Raw genomic sequence first — 6,946 nt, 5'->3', positions numbered from 1 at the left:
AATCTGTCCTTTCACTTTTGATTTTTTCTTTGATCAACTACTTGGGCATGTTTATGGTTGACAAAGGCATGGCCTACATAAGTCATACATTCACACGTCGATGTGTGTGTTGTTATTGAGCTGGCGAAGCGCGATTGGCTTGTTCATGTCTGTAGCTCCAAAATTTGACCCGATGTAGACCCCTCAATCATCCCCAACCTGCAGTGGACATAGTGGAAAAGAAAGGCTTGAGTGTACTTCGTAGGCTTTGAGCCTCATCACGCACCGAGTTAAATGGAGTTGGAACCAGTAGCCTTCGCCAATTTCTTGCATAATTGGTGGAATATAGTAATTTCCTTCTTAAAACCGTTGTTTGTGATAGCCACTGCGTCCAATCAAGGGTTTTTGGGCCCTATCCATCAACGGCCGCATCAGAGATGGCCCTTGTCTTCAAAGAAAAGAACAAAAATTTAAGATTGCATGTTGTCGTGCATTGTTTAAAGCAATAAAACACTCAAGTGTTGTTTGTAAGCTACATTAATTTCTTGGATAGATATTGAAGGAATCTATGACTTTAAAACAAAAAACCCTTCCCCTCGTCGGCATTAGGGAACTGCGCAAACTCTCTCCATGCTGCCATCATTTTGTCTACACGCCCTTGCCCACGTCTACAGCTACTTATTTGTGCATGTCTCTTCTTCTCTGCATGTTGTTGCAAGTCCATCAGGGATGGTACTTAACATACAAAGGCATGCATGATTGGCCTTGTTGTCCGCTCCTTTTGTTTCGTCTTCATAGGCCTACCACTACCTATGCTCGCATCTCTCTTCCTCTTTCCCTACTGCAAGCCCATCAAGGACAGCACCTAAGACACAAAGTCATGTACCATTCACCCCTTGCATGTGTTAGGAAATATGACGTAGCTAAATTGATAATTTAGTAGTTTACTTAATGGAGAGAGATACTTTTCACACATGAGAGATTATAGAGTAGAGAGAGAGAGAGAGAGCATACACGATATACGCGGTTCACCCAATGTGGGCTACGTCCATGGGGAAGCAGCCACTCAATGGCTTTAGTACTTCAAAACAAAAAGTAGATTACAAAGAGATTATACCCTTTTGGAGCTCCCGCCTTGCTTCACTCTCACCACCTCACATCAACTTCACAATGCACCACAATGCTTCACAATCCGTTTTTGTGTGTAGAAGAGACCTCCTTTTATAGGCCAAAAGGGCTACCTTCTCTCATGAGAGGCAACCCTGTGTAGCCACCCTTGTGTTGGCAAGTCCGACTTGGACTCTCTAATGCGCCCATGTGTGGCTGCCCTTGAGAAGACAAGTCCATCTTGAAATCATCGACATCGTCGTGGACATTGTCATCAAGTTCGCAGCATCTAGACCATTGTACCAAATTGCAATCTATAGCATAGACCTCTCTCGCCATAGAGAGGACGGCCCTTGGAGGGGGGTTTGAGAACCGTTTGGTGTCGTATTCTTCTCTCTCTCTCTCTCTCTCTCATCACTTTTATTCACAATAGCATTCACTTTGTTTGTGATCATTGCCCTCGCACTATCTCTTTAAGAAGAACAAAAGGCTCTCGGAACCCTTGAGCACAGTTCGAAGCAATCATCCTAAGAACTATCAACATTCACTTCCGTTGCACCTTACATTGGTATCAAAGCTTTTTGGCAGTGTTCGTATCACACAAGGGCCCTTGCATATTAAAACATTGCAATACCTTGTGAATATACTCTTCATGCAAAAGTTCAAGTATACCACGTTTGCGATCTCTCTTGATACGCATACCAAGAAAGTGATGTGCATGGTCCAAACCTTTCATAGTAAACTGCTTGCTTAAGGCATCCTTGAGAAGTGCAATCTCATATTTTAACTTCCTGGCTATGAGCATATCATCCACGTACAAAATTAGAATGATGAGGGAACTATCATTCAACCTCCTTGTGTACAAGTAGTGACCATCTTGGCTCTGTACATAACCCTGGGACTGAATTACTTATTGAACTCGATGTACTATTTCCTTGAGCCTTGCTTTAATCCATACAAAGCTTTCTTGAGTCTACACATCAATTTTGCCCGTGTTGGCTTCTCAAGATTTACTGCAAACCTTCTACCTATTTCATGTAGACATCCTCTTCAAGATCCCCATGAATAAATGTTGTCTTCATATCCATTTGGACCAATTCCATGTCCTCGATGGCTACTAGACCAAGCATAAGACGCAATGTAGCCATCTTGACCACTGGAAAAAAGATTTCATTGAAATCCATGCCTTTCGTTTGCTTGAACCCTTTTGCAACCAATCTTGCCTTATACTTAGGCTCGGGATCATGATATACTTCTTCTTGTACACCCATTTGCATGGGGATGTTTGTTTACCCACAGGTAACTCTACCAATTCCCACGTTTCATTTGCTAAGATCGAATTATACTCAAATTGCATAGCCTCTTCCAACTTCATGCTATTGTCCATTTGAATGGCCTCTTTGTAGCGAGTGCACTCACCGTAGTTAGTGACTAGTAAGTAGTCCAATCCTGGCTCAAACGCTCAGGTCGACGAGATGTACGAGTAGATCTTTGAAGTGCCCGACTGTTGGATTTTGCTCTCTCTGGAGCAACATGTGTGTGTGTACTGTTGGGGTATAGGCACATGTGCCTTGCCCGGCCGCCCAGAGTCTGGGCGCCCACTGACTTGTATACCTTATACATAGCATAAGTGTATAGGGGGCTGCTCACTCTTTGGAGTCTCCCCACCCATATCTGTGTGTCGTGTGTCTCCTTCTCTCTCTCTCACTCTCTGTCTGTGGTGCTCCCCGATCCCCTTCAATTGGTATCAGAGCCTATACCCCAACAACCTCCCACTTAAAGGCGACTGTGCCTTTAAGCAAGAGAACCTAGTCTAAAGACTACAAAAGGCGAGAGAAAACCGCTCCCGACCGATGCCCACTGGTTGGCTGTGATCGTGTGCATCCGGCTGTCCTGCTCCTGTGTAAGTCCATACACCACCAGACGTACCGCACACGTACTGCAAGTGAGCATTGTTTGCCATAGTTTTGCAGAGCTTATGCATGTATGTTGAGTGTAGTTTGATGCGCATTGATTGCTCATTGTATTGATCTTGCAGGACAATGGTTATTTTGTGTTGATAGCCATTGTGCGTCGAAACTCTGGCGAAATTTTCCCAGGAGTTTTATGCGTATCATTTATGCGATCTAGGTAGAGATTGCAGGTTGCACTTAGCATTTGCGTGCGGTGTTCTCTGCAGGTGGGAGATTTGTGCATGTGTATGCATCGATACCGCACAATGTGGGCTTGGTGATTAGCTCACAGATTGCAATGTAATACTAGAGCAGGCGAGGCTTGTATTGACATTGCGAGAGCTCTATTTTGGAGTGTGTCTCACAGGTTTTACATTGTGTTTCTGGCCATATTTGTAGACAGTTTCCAGGTGTTGTTGGTGAGGTGGTTTTGCTTTCTAGTTTGCTACATTGTGCTCATGGCAGAGACAGGTGATCGATCAGATTGTGACCTCTCACAGATGCGCGTGTTTGATGGGTCAGACTTTGCGGCATGGAGAGAGCGTATGCTTGATGCATTGACACAACGAGGGTTGCATCGACCATTGAGTGGTGATGCAAGTAGACCTTCAAACATGTCTAACGATCAGTGGGAGGAGCTAGAGGAGATGGCACTATCTACACTCTCTTTGCACCTTGCGGAATCTGTATATGCTCTTGTTATATATGAGACTACTTCGAGAGCACTTTGGCGCAGATTACATGATATGTATGATAGATCTGAGTCATCAAGGACTCGTGTGAGACATGTACATTCACGAGCACGCCGACAGGTGACATGTTGGTATTGTGGTCATTCTGGACACGTTAGACGGCGTTGTTTTCGTCGTATGCGACATCGTAGGAGACATGGTAGTCTCAGAGATGTATGTAGTGATGCCATGGACTCAGTTGCTTTGACAGTTGAGGCACATGTAGTGTCGGAGTATACTAGTGACGGGGATGTCACTTTTACCTCGAGCTATGCACGAGATGCTATACATGTGGATAGTGCACTCCCTTCGCAGTGGTTGCTAGACGCAGATGCTATGTTTCATGTCATGCCGCATCGTGCATGGTTTTGTAGCTATTCTAGCGGGATGCTTGGCAGTGTACGTTTGACCGATGGATCGGTGCATGCGATAGCAGGTGCAGGAGATGTGAGACTGTCATTACCGAGTGGTGCATCTTACTTGTTACGACATGTGCGCTATGTACCAGATTTGACAGTGAGTTTGATCTCGATTGGTCAGCTTAGAGATTGTGGATGTCAGATTTCTCTACGAGAGCGAGATTTTGTGATGCATTTGGGTTCGCTAGTGATTGCGAGAGGTGCCAGGAGTGGTACAGGTTACCCATTGCATGTGGATCACGAGAGAGACGGTGTTGTCTCTGTGATCACGCAAGCAGGTAGAAAGCAAGAGAGCAGGCGAGTCTCTTTTGCTTGTGGGTTGCAGGATGCTTTGCATGGAGTGCAGAGTAGTGAGCTCGTTGTGCACACAGTTGGGGCACGACTTGAGCAGTCACACAGAGAGGTGACAAAGTCAGACATGCATGCTTTGCTAGTGACTGAGCAAAGCAGAGAGTCAGTTGTGCGAGATACTTCTATGCAGGATAGACAGGTAGAGCGGTCTTGCTCTAGTGAGTCACGACAGGAGGACGTTGTGCAAGAGTCTATGCATACGGAGTTAGAGCATGAGTGCTCTAGTGAGTCACATCAGATTGAGTGGTCATGTTTGCAGTGGATGATTGCAGAGGAGGCTGATACGTCAGCGATTATGCAATCATTCCTTTCTATGCTCGACAGTGAGCATGGGAATATAGTTGTGCAGGATATGTCTTCCAGCAGACACCTAGAGCAGCTGGTTTGCTCTGAGGTTGCACGACAGGTTGATGCGTCTTTTGTGGATAGTCAGGAGATGCATGTGGCTGACACGCCTTGTCAGTCAGAGATGCCTATTTCCAGGGATATATATGTTGATGCATGCTTCGTAGAGCTAGCAGAGCCCGTTAGCATTGCATCAGCATTCGGTGGTCTCATGTATGAGATGTTGATCTTGAGACCAGATATCGCAGCTGTAGTGGGAGCATTTGCAATTGGGGTTGTCAGTCGTTTGTTGACTGATGATGCAATAGTGCACGAGGGAGATATGCAGGTATTGCGTACATACTTGCAGTACGTGTGCGGTACGTCTGGTGGTGTATGGACTTACACAGGAGTAGGACAGCCGGATGCACACGATCACAGCCAGTCAGTGGGCATCGGTTGAGAGCGGTTTTCTCTCCCCTTTTGTAGTCTTTAGACTAGGTTCTCTTGCTTAAAGTCACAGTCGCCTTTAAGTGGGAGGTTGTTGGGGTATAGGCGCCTGTGCCTTGCTCGGTCGCCCAGAGTCTGGGCGCCCACTGACTTGTATACCTTATACATAGCATAAGTGTATAGGGGGCTGCTCACTCTTTGGAGTCTCCCCACCCATATCTGTGTGTCGTGTGTCTCCTTCTCTCTCTCTCACTCTCTGTCTGTGGTGCTCCCCGATCCCCTTCATGTACTAGTGGAAGGTGCATCACTAGCATGTCCAACATTCCGTGTAACTAGTGGTGAGACAACATCCTCAAACCGTAATCTGTAATAATGTCTTTGATTGGCTTTCTATACATCTTAGACTCGTTGGAAATCACCTGTGAGCTTCGTATAGCCTTCTTAAATTTTGGGTGCCAGAGACAATATCCCATCTCTCCGTCCACACCATATCCAATGAAGATGCACTTGTGTGATTTAGGGTCCAGCTTTTGTCTAAGAACTTTTGGCACATGTGAGAATGCCTCACACCCAAATACATGTAACTTGTCATAATTGGGCTCTTTGCCCATCCACATGTCTTGCAGAACCTGTACTTAAGTGGTGTACTAGGTGGCCAATTGATCATATAAGCAGCCATCGTAACAGCTTCTCCCCAAAATTCTTGAGGTAAGTTAGCTATAGACAACATAGAAGTGACCCGTTCCTGAATGGTTTTATTCATTCTCTCGGCCACACCATTTTGGGCGGGTGTGTAAGGCGTGGTAAACTATCTTCCAATGCCTCTTTTATCGCAAAAGTCCTTGTGGACTTGCCTCCATTGTCACTTCGCAAGGCTTTAAGATTTCTACCCGATTCGTTCTCTACCAATGATAATTCTGAAAGACACTAAAGACGTTGATCTTCTGCTTCAAGAGATAAACCCACACCTTTCTAGTAGAGTCATCTATGAATGTCACGAAGTATAATGCTCCCCCTAGAGACTTGACTGGCGTAGGTTCGCACAAGTCGCTATGAACAAGATCTAGAGGGCTCCCTAACTCCTTGTCCAAAGGCGCTGATGTCAACCTAGTCTGCTTGCCCTAGATACAATGCTCACATAAAGAGAAGTTAGAGTAATCTAACATGGGGATATAACCAAAACACTGCAAGACTTTCATTCCCTTCTGAGTCATATAACCTAGCCGGCTATGCCACAACTTTGTAGACGGCAGCTTGTCTAGACAAATAGAACTCTCTTTCATGGAAGACACATAAAGTGAGTACAATGAGTCAGACTTCTAGCCTTTAAGCATGGCCAGATTTCCCTTCTTGATAATCCAAGAACCATGAGCAAATATGGTTGTGTAACCCAAATCACCTAGCTGTCCAACTGGCATCAAACTCTTTGTCAATTTGGGTACATGTCTGAGCATCATAAACTCAGTTCCATTATGCATAGAAAGCTTGATGCTGCCCACAATGCATATCAAGCTCATAAGAGTTGCTTAACTTCACTGTGCCATGTGTGGCAGTGTATGTCAAAAACCACTCCTTGTGAGGAGTCACATGAAAACTAGCACATGAGTCCACAATCCAATTCTGCACATAACAC

Source organism: Adiantum capillus-veneris, chromosome 11 (genome assembly GCF_014529385.1).
Source record: "Adiantum capillus-veneris isolate H3 chromosome 11, ASM1452938v2, whole genome shotgun sequence".
Classification (NCBI taxonomy): Eukaryota; Viridiplantae; Streptophyta; class Polypodiopsida; order Polypodiales; family Pteridaceae; genus Adiantum; species Adiantum capillus-veneris.
The sequence above is the reverse complement of the archived record's forward strand: the minus strand, read 5'-3'. Positions refer to the sequence as shown.